Genomic DNA, 10,820 nt, shown 5'->3' on the forward strand with positions numbered 1-10,820 from the left:
CTGTCAAATTAATGGTATGACCGTCGACTAGAATGGCAAATTTGGCTTCCATCGACATACATCAGCATGCATTCATCTTTATGCATAATGCAAGTGTCAAACGGGGACGCCGGCGAATGGAGAATGCTGTTTGATCAACGAATTGTCCAAGGGTCTATCGGCAGCAATTAATATTATGTAGATCTGAAACTCTTGATTATTATCAACAGTAAAATTCAGATGAGTTGGATTTCATTTAGAAGCATGCAAATAAATATCATTTTAATTCTAAATATGTCTTCGTCATCGGAAATCGACTTTATCTTAAAGCATGTTAGTCTAAACAAAGTCAACTAATTACTTTTCATGTGTTACCCACAACAACAATCAGCTTGATTGCATAGTTTCGGTCTTGAATTTAGAGAACCAGTCTGTGTATACAACAATGAATAATGTCATCCATAAATTACATATATTACAAAACACCCTCTTCAGAGAAAACTAAGAGAGAAAAAGAAAACACTTTATAGGAACATTAAGTTCCTTCCTATCATCTGGTCTTAAATGATACAAAGATTATTAAAATTCATTAAATTTAGTTTGATCATGGGTCATTTGCGACAGTTTTTTCTCCTTGGAAGAAGGACTTATATGTGTATGTCTCATAGATTTGGGAGATTAGCTTTGAAGCAAACTGAATAGTAAATGATATCAAAAGACTGATATTTCGAAACAATACTATTTGTGCATGAAATGTACACAAGGAAATGAAATATGTACGTTTCATCTATGATATAATCTTTTCATGTGCAAGGATCTGAGTAACAGCAGCGCACTGATATCAAGCTGTCGATAAGGTAGCGGCTCGTATGCAGGACAAATATAAAGGCGGATAATGGCACGATTATTTCCCATGTGAGGCTCGTTGGTCTAGGGGTATGATTCTCGCTTTGGGTGCGAGAGGTCCCGGGTTCAAATCCCGGACGAGCCCACCATTTTGGAAATCAAAGTTAATACTCATTTTGTAGTATCCTGGTAAATGGTTGAAGCAATCTCTCGGGACAACCATGAGTGAAATATTTCATTTTCAATTATTCGTGTAAATGCAATACTTTTGACGGATTCATTTCGGAAACGCTGGTGAATTGTCATTTCTCCAAAACTTGAAATAGGTTTTCATATAGTTAGTCAAGTACAATTAATTGGAAGTTAACTTCCCAGAACCCCATTTACGACTTCAGCTTCAGAGGATGTACTGAAATTCTTGAACAAATATAACTACTGTATGGACCAGTGGATTAGCATAGTTTTTCATTGCACTCTTATCTTCCTCTGAACAAAGTTAACCTCCACACCCATACAGAAAAAGTTTGTTTTAGACATCCTTATCAAAATGTATGCTAATAATTATTTAACTTCTGCCAGTTTTGATTGCATAGTTTCATTCTTGAATTTAGAGAACCAGTTTATGTATACAAGAAAGACTAATCTTAACCACAATTACATATGTCAGAAAACACCATCGTCAGAGAAAACTAAGAGAAATAAAAAACACTTTATAGTGACACTAAGTTCCTTCTTATCCTATGCAATAATGATTAAAATTCATTAAAATCAGTTTTTCCTTTGGTCATTTGCGACAGTTTTTTTTTTTGTCCTTGGAGGAAGGACTTATATTTGGGTCATTATCTTCATTATTTGGACATAATGTCGACAAGTAACTGGAGAAGAAAGCCTGGCGATGAATGTAAAAACAAAAGTAATTTGAAGTTATTCTGTCTTCTTGTTCTGAAGCAAATTGAATAGTTTAATGATGACGAAAGACTAAGATTTTGAAACTTTACTAGTTGTGTATGAAATGTACTCATTCTCAAAAAGGAGCATGCCCATCAAGATATATAGACGGAATAAAGCTATCGGTCAATCGATAGATTGATATATAGATATATATTTCATCATTCCAACGAAGGAAAATACCCATCAAGAGAATCAAAATACTTGAACAGGCAATACAATAGACATATAGGCAGACAAACAGGCAGACAGGTTTACAATGGATTGAGATTGAAGCAGACATACAGTTATACATAGAGACAGACAGATAGATGCGAATGAATCTATGTACCATAATGGTCCCGCAGAATGTTCATTAAAAGTAAATAAATTAAATGCCTTTTGGTTTCCTCTGCATTCTCTTTATACAGTTTAAACAATACATCACATAAAACATGGTTTACGCATCATATGAACTATATTTTTAACTTTACAATTTTGATTTTGTTTTAACGTTAATTGCTAGGTCTGAATTAATTAGAAACATTCACCACTTACTACCATTCGATTTACACTTTTAAAAACCAGGCTTGTCGATACTCGGAAGACTGGATCTCGCCCAAAATGCTCCTTATATTTTCATTTCCTTTGTAAGCTCTATTCAAAGTGTAACTTTGAAACGCATCAGGAAATTGTTGTTGCAAATCACACAAATATTCACACAAATATTCTCTTGCAAACTTTGATTCATATGCTGAACATCGATTGAAACTAACAAATAACGTAATTGTTATCTTTTGTTGTGTAAGGTTGTAAGGAATGGAAAGAAGAAAAAATAAGAACGTCGATTAAAACCAGCAAAGAACATGTGTGCGTCTGCGTGTGTGTGTGTGTGTGTGTGTGTGTGTGTGTGATTTGGATTTTTAACGTAGCTTTAATAATCTATCAGTCATATCGCTACGATGTCCGCAGTGCGACAGATTATAGTTATGTCTAGTACTGGGGCATCATGCCGCAGACATGTAGCATGATGTCCAACCCAGTCATATTATCCTGACACCAGGCGGACCAGTCCTAACACTAACCTCTTAATGCTGAGCGTGAAGCGAGGCAGCTGTTAGTAGCATTTTGTAAGTCTTTGGTATGACTCGACCGGGGATCAGCAAAGAACGTAATTGGTAGGTTGTGATTTTTCTTGTTGAGAATCTTTATTCTTCTTAAAACATCAAGTCTCAGTTTACCCACTTTCTTGATTTTCTAACCTATTTCACGAAAAGCAACAAGCAAACGTCATTAAATGTTGTTGATTGTTACAAATCGTGTGGGAGATATGTATTGGGAATTTGGCAATGCTCCTGAACGTACGACTTATTGGAAAAGTATTTTACGTAACAATTGATGAATCTCCTTTAAAACTATTCTAGTGTCCAGATTATGTTTTAAAGAAAGTATATGATACTAATTTAAGATGATGCGCCAAAGCATATTCACGCCTGAATTTTCAATCAAGTGTTCGGTTCATTAGAAAGCGAAACCATACAAAAGGCATATGGTCAATTAAGTGTTTTATCGTTGCAGTTCAAAGATGAACAAGTAAGTCAAATTAGGAAAACTTTGATGTTCAAAAAAATTCACATTTACTCTGCGAATGTATGTCTGTCCATATAATCAGTAAGAATTAAGAATAAAATGTCTTCAGTTAGTTCGCTCTAAAATTGTAAGACATTTTCATGAAACTTGGTCTGTCCTTATTTCAAAATCAACAAATTTCATTTTACTCCCGTTCTCTTATTGTGTGTGTCTGAAGGTGATAAATACTGACTACCACTTGATCAATATCATAAGTAGGTAACATCTTCGGCTAGAGAGTTTATTCTGTTTCTCGGATTTTCAAATGCAACTGTTTCTGCTATAACTATGCATCACCACGGCTCCTGTTCATTCACTGGCTTTGTATGTAACTGCACGTGTTACATTTCCAATAAGTACCATGTTTCCGTTCTTTTAAGTGTTTTGAACGCAACTGATCGTGCAAAAATTGTGATAATCACCATGTCCTGGAAGAAGTCTTCTGCTCTTGATGAGGAGTATAATGCAGTGTATGGCTTCAGACACCATGTGCGGCCAGTGATTTCCTCCCTTTAAAGGTTTCAATTGAAATAAATAGTCGCATAATTGCGATTCGAATTCAATTGAATATATTATAATTTTCTTCCTAAGTTATGCTTTCGGTGAAAATAATATCGGTGTTTTCTCGTTGTGTATGTGACATATGTTGGGAAGTTATATTTGTAGTTGTAGATGGCTAGATGATCAACCTGTCTTGCATTTCTTTACCTTTCAGAGATCAATCTTCAGGACTTCAATCAGCCTCAGCTTTCAAAAGTTGACAACCCTATTAAGAATAAATATGCTTGATAAAGTTATATTTACAATTATACGGTGCAACATTTTGGAATTGTTATCTTCACAGAGCTGTAACAACAATAAGTCATCTTGCAGATGCGGAACGTCGATTGAAACCAAAAAAGAACATAATTGTTAGTTTTAATTTGTAAGCTTGTAAAGAATGTAAGAAAGAAAAAAAGAAGATCGACTTTAACCAACAAAGAACGTACTTGTTACATTTGTTTTGCAAGCTTTTAAGGAATGTAAAAGAAAAAAAGAACGTGGACTGAAACCAACATAGATCGTAATTGTTATTTTTTGTTTTGTAAAGTTGTATGGAATATAAAGGAGAAAAACTAAGAACGTCGAATATAACTAACAAAAAACGAAATTGTTAGTTTTCTTTTGTTGAGAATATTTATTCTTCTTAAAACTTCAGGTCTCTGTTTAACCACTTGCTTGATTTTTCAACTTATTTCTCGAAATACATCGAACAAGCGTCATTAAATCTTGTTGATGTTGCAAAATCGTGTGGGAAATATGTGTTTGGAATTAACAATGCTCCTGAACCCATGCCTTACAGGAAAGGTATTTAACGTAACAATTGATGAATCTCCTTTAAATATATCCTAATGTCCCGATTATTCCCGTTTGCAAGTTTATTCTGTTGTATAATGTCAAATTTAGGAAATCTACTCCTTATTCCATTTCTTTTTCGTTTTAATTTTAATTGATGAATGCTGGTTGTTTTATCCAGTCAGGAAACTATTTTTCCTCCACATGGGTCCAAACGAGGAAACTATCCTCAATACACCTAACGTACAAAAATGGTAATTTATGGCCGTTGCACACTTTTCTTTCTCCAAGTATACAGTTTTAAGAGGCTGTAAGTTTGGTCAGTTTTTTCCAGGAAATCATTTGTATCTTTAAAATATGGATAGTGTTTCTGCGCCAAAGTGTTTCGATTAAAATAAATCCGCTCGGCAACACGCTCAGTCTGTCTTGAACAATCTGAAACAATGTGCCACTTGTCCGAACTTCGCTTGGCATAGTCCAGTTCTAGACCCGTTTGTGACTTTTCGGATAAATATAACAATACCTTGGTATTGAATTCGGAATACAGCAGTCGAATTCCCTTGTGTTCAGAAATCTACCTAAACATACTTTACCAAGACTTCGTCTGATTTCCATTTACTATTCAAAAATATCGTCGGACTTCCATGTTTTCGGCAAGTTTCCGTCTGACTTTTATTTACCTTTTCAAGATTCAATCCGAGTCACATTTCTGTCTCACTTCAAACTGGGTTTGTAATAGGCTGATAATATTGCAAAATCATTTCATTGTAGCTCTAATTCCAAAATGTACTGATGAAAGACATTGGTGGCATTACTTTTACTAGACTTCTTGATTGCCAGAGAACTGTTTTAGCATTAATTTTGCAACTCCCTATTTTATGATTTACTCAGGTTTGAGTTCTGGATAGAAACATCAGGTGTGCTTTTGTTTCGATAGACAGAAATGCATTTCTGCACATTCTCAGGCATACAGTTCTATGAATGCTATGGCATGCAGTTTAATACATCCTCAATGACAAAATAATTGCTTTTGATTTTGGATTCACGGGGCATCTATCAAACGAGGGACATTCTGTGTGAGAAACCCCATCTCCTGATGGAAGACTTTAAGTTGTGGCGTTGGCATACAAAACATAAGTGAGCGACAATTAGGTTACAGCGAGAAACGCTAGTACAATTTAGGACCATGCACACATTCTGAACGTAAAAGTACCCTTTCATCGACTTGCAATCAAATGAAGGCCGCCAGCGTCTGTATATATATGGCTCTTAGATCTTTCTACAAGACACATGCAAGTAGAGAAATGGTGTTCATTTCTAAGGAGGTTGTGAATCAAATAAAATCCCTCCTGAATTAGTTTGTAAGCAAGACATTAATGGACGCAATTCGCACTATTGGTACAGTTTTCCTATCCTAAAGTTTGGTGTATTGCTTAGATAAAACCTGCAATCAACTTTGCCTAATGCATCTACTGCAAATATATTTGTTTCGTTTACTATAATATTCAACGCTGGCAGCAAGATCATGTATAATACTAAAGGTTTAGTAAAGAACATGCCAAATATCTGGTACACCAGGATTTCCTGAGGAAAAACTAATGATCTGAGCTCAAATCCAAATAAAGATGTTTTCATACAAAATTAATAATCTTACTTTATAATCTACAACCATATACACAATAAGCCTTCAATATGTTATTGATAAAAAAGACATTATTCAGATAGGCCCAATCTCCTACCCGCAATTAAGGAGAAACTTCAATCACACAGTAGAAATACAGTATAGATAACAGTTTGCCTTTTTAAAAAAAATGATTGTATGTTGTTTACACATATATGTATGTTTGCGTGCGTGCATGTTTGCGCATGAGGATATAGTTTATCTTTCAAACGGTGTAATTGTAGATATAACAGTATGTCGTACATTTATTCTTAATGACGTTGTAGAGTTTTGAAATTGCAGGCTGATTATAGTTCTATTTGTTGTCCTCTGAAATGTAATGAAACCCATGACAGGTTGATCATCTAAACATTTACATCTCCAATGATGACTTTCCTACATATGACATTGTGCAGGCATAAACTTTGAACTCTTGTGTGATAACGAACGAGAGAGAGAGAGAGAGAGAGAGAGAGAGAGAGAGAGAGAGAGAGAGAGAGAGAGAGAGAGAGAGAGAGTGCGAGGGAGAGAGAGGGAGAGAGAGAGAGGGAGAGAGAGAGGTCAATGATCGTTTGATACAGTAATCTGTAAATAACACAAAAACATTGTGAATGGGAACTTAGTATCATTCCTTTCAGTCTGGATTTGAAATCAGTTCAATGAAATTCGAGTCAAAGTTGGCTGGAGAAGGTCAAACGTGAAACGAGGTTTACAGACAGACATAAATGTTGAAATAAATTGAAGACATCTCTAAAAGAGTATTCTAGTGTCATAAAGTAAATGATAATAACACGTTCAGTACACTGAAATGTTCTTGTGTTAAAATAATTAAGGGCGATAGGCATCGTCATCCGGATTTAAAGATTAACCTCTGACTGAAAAATGAAGGTTATTACGCTCTTCCTACAGTTCCAATTAGAAACTCCTTATAGACAAGATAAGGATCTGTCCCACTGTAATGGAAAGCTGTTTTGCACCAACATCCATGTTTTTTTCCGGGAAGCGAGGGACACTCAGTGTGAGACATCCAAGCTTCTGATTCAAGGACTGTTCCGATTTCAGTTGTGGAGTTGGCATAAAACACAAAAGTGAGCGAAAATTAGACTAGGGCAAAAAGAGTTATTACAAATATTGGATTATGCAAACATTCTAAAACTATATAAAAAAAATTTGCATCGGCCGGGAATCGAACCCGGGCCGCCCGCGTGGCAGGCGAGCATTCTACCACTGAACCACCGATGCACATTATTCCCTTGCTTCGTAAGGGCCTATCTCCCCACCGTGTCTTTACCTTAACTGCCTAATGTCATTTACATGTCTGTGTCATCTAATTCAGTAGGCGTTGATTTATTGATTGACTGCCTATGGGGTTACAATGCATGCTGTTAGAATAAACCGACACAACACATCTCTTTATTTGATTCTGAAACGGCGTAGATTACTTGGATTGAAGCACTTTCTAAATTGGAGACAGCCACATGATTTCTCACTTGCTAGTCTCTTCAAAGGTCTTGTCTGCTTGAATTTCATCTCACATCTATCCACAAGATGCATTTTAGTAGAAAACGGTATTCGTTTTCAAGGAGGTTGTAAATAGAACAAAGTCTATCCGGAATTGGTTTTTAAGCAAAATATTGATGGACGAATTCATAATATTTGTACAGATTTCCTATCATATCTTTAACGAAAGATGAATGTGCTGCTTAGAGAGAACCTAAAACGAACCTTGCCTAATCCACCTACTGGAATTATCTTTTTTGTTGTTGTGAAAATCAACTGTCAAATTAATGGTATGACCGTCGACTAGAATGGCAAATTTGGCTTCCATCGACATACATCAGCATGCATTCATCTTTATGCATAATGCAAGTGTCAAACGGGGACGCCGGCGAATGGAGAATGCTGTTTGATCAACGAATTGTCCAAGGGTCTATCGGCAGCAATTAATATTATGTAGATCTGAAACTCTTGATTATTATCAACAGTAAAATTCAGATGAGTTGGATTTCATTTAGAAGCATGCAAATAAAATATCATTTTAATTCTAAATATGTCTTCGTCATCGGAAATCGACTTTATCTTAAAGCATGTTAGTCTAAACAAAGTCAACTAATTACTTTTCATTTGTTACCCACAACAACAATCAGCTTGATTGCATAGTTTCGGTCTTGAATTTAGAGAACCAGTCTGTGTATACAACAATGAATAATGTCATCCATAAATTACATATATTACAAAACACCCTCTTCAGAGAAAACTAAGAGAGAAAAAGAAAACACTTTATAAGAACATTAAGTTCCTTCCTATCATCTGGTCTTAAATGATGCAAAGATTATTAAAATTCATTAAATTTAGTTTGATCATGGGTCATTTGCGACAGTTTTTTCTCCTTGGAAGAAGGACTTATATGTGTATGTCTCATAGATTTGGGAGATTAGCTTTGAAGCAAACTGAATAGTAAATGATATCAAAAGACTGATATTTCGAAACAATACTATTTGTGCATGAAATGTACACAAGGAAATGAAATATGTACGTTTCATCTATGATATAATCTTTTCATGTGCAAGGATCTGAGTAACAGCAGCGCACTGATATCAAGCTGTCGATAAGGTAGCGGCTCGTATGCAGGACAAATATAAAGGCGGATAATGGCACGATTATTTCCCATGTGAGGCTCGTTGGTCTAGGGGTATGATTCTCGCTTTGGGTGCGAGAGGTCCCGGGTTCAAATCCCGGACGAGCCCACCATTTTGGAAATCAAAGTTAATACTCATTTTGTAGTATCCTGGTAAATGGTTGAAGCAATCTCTCGGGACAACCATGAGTGAAATATTTCATTTTCAATTATTCGTGTAAATGCAATACTTTTGACGGATTCATTTCGGAAACGCTGGTGAATTGTCATTTCTCCAAAACTTGAAATAGGTTTTCATATAGTTAGTCAAGTACAATTAATTGGAAGTTAACTTCCCAGAACCCCATTTACGACTTCAGCTTCAGAGGATGTACTGAAATTCTTGAACAAATATAACTACTGTATGGACCAGTGGATTAGCATAGTTTTTCATTGCACTCTTATCTTCCTCTGAACAAAGTTAACCTCCACACCCATACAGAAAAAGTTTGTTTTAGACATCCTTATCAAAATGTATGCTAATAATTATTTAACTTCTGCCAGTTTTGATTGCATAGTTTCATTCTTGAATTTAGAGAACCAGTTTATGTATACAAGAAAGACTAATCTTAACCACAATTACATATGTCAGAAAACACCATCGTCAGAGAAAACTAAGAGAAATAAAAAACACTTTATAGTGACACTAAGTTCCTTCTTATCCTATGCAATAATGATTAAAATTCATTAAAATCAGTTTTTCCTTTGGTCATTTGCGACAGTTTTTTTTTTGTCCTTGGAGGAAGGACTTATATTTGGGTCATTATCTTCATTATTTGGACATAATGTCGACAAGTAACTGGAGAAGAAAGCCTGGCGATGAATGTAAAAACAAAAGTAATTTGAAGTTATTCTGTCTTCTTGTTCTGAAGCAAATTGAATAGTTTAATGATGACGAAAGACTAAGATTTTGAAACTTTACTAGTTGTGTATGAAATGTACTCATTCTCAAAAAGGAGCATGCCCATCAAGATATATAGACGGAATAAAGCTATCGGTCAATCGATAGATTGATATATAGATATATATTTCATCATTCCAACGAAGGAAGATACCCATCAAGAGAATCAAAATACTTGAACAGGCAATACAATAGACATATAGGCAGACAAACAGGCAGACAGGTTTACAATGGATTGAGATTGAAGCAGACATACAGTTATACATAGAGACAGACAGATAGATGCGAATGAATCTATGTACCATAATGGTCCCGCAGAATGTTCATTAAAAGTAAATAAATTAAATGCCTTTTGGTTTCCTCTGCATTCTCTTTATACAGTTTAAACAATACATCACATAAAACATGGTTTACGCATCATATGAACTATATTTTTAACTTTACAATTTTGATTTTGTTTTAACGTTAATTGCTAGGTCTGAATTAATTAGAAACATTCACCACTTACTACCATTCGATTTACACTTTTAAAAACCAGGCTTGTCGATACTCGGAAGACTGGATCTCGCCCAAAATGCTCCTTATATTTTCATTTCCTTTGTAAGCTCTATTCAAAGTGTAACTTTGAAACGCATCAGGAAATTGTTGTTGCAAATCACACAAATATTCACACAAATATTCTCTTGCAAACTTTGATTCATATGCTGAACATCGATTGAAACTAACAAATAACGTAATTGTTATCTTTTGTTGTGTAAGGTTGTAAGGAATGGAAAGAAGAAAAAATAAGAACGTCGATTAAAACCAGCAAAGAACATGTGTGCGTCTGCGTGTGTGTGTGTGTGTGTGTGTGATTTGGATTTTTA

The 10,820-nt window shown here is 35.1% G+C and overlaps 3 non-coding genes across 3 annotated transcripts; 2 read left to right on the plus strand and 1 right to left on the minus strand.

The window, feature by feature from the left end:
* Window positions 1-898: 898 nt before the first annotated feature.
* Trnap-ugg (transfer RNA proline (anticodon UGG)) lies at window positions 899-970 on the plus strand. The gene has a single exon. It is a non-coding gene; the product is annotated as a tRNA-Pro (tRNA).
* A 6,577-nt stretch (window positions 971-7,547) lies between these two features.
* On the minus strand, window positions 7,548-7,618 carry Trnag-gcc (transfer RNA glycine (anticodon GCC)). The gene has a single exon. It is a non-coding gene; the product is annotated as a tRNA-Gly (tRNA).
* Window positions 7,619-9,051: 1,433 nt separating this feature from the next.
* Window positions 9,052-9,123, plus strand: Trnap-ugg (transfer RNA proline (anticodon UGG)). The gene has a single exon. It is a non-coding gene; the product is annotated as a tRNA-Pro (tRNA).
* The last annotated feature ends 1,697 nt before the right edge of the window (window positions 9,124-10,820 follow it).

This window comes from Sinohyriopsis cumingii, chromosome 13, assembly GCF_028554795.1.
Source record: "Sinohyriopsis cumingii isolate HCF-2022 chromosome 13, ASM2855479v2, whole genome shotgun sequence".
Lineage (NCBI taxonomy): Eukaryota > Metazoa > Mollusca > Bivalvia > Unionida > Unionidae > Sinohyriopsis > Sinohyriopsis cumingii.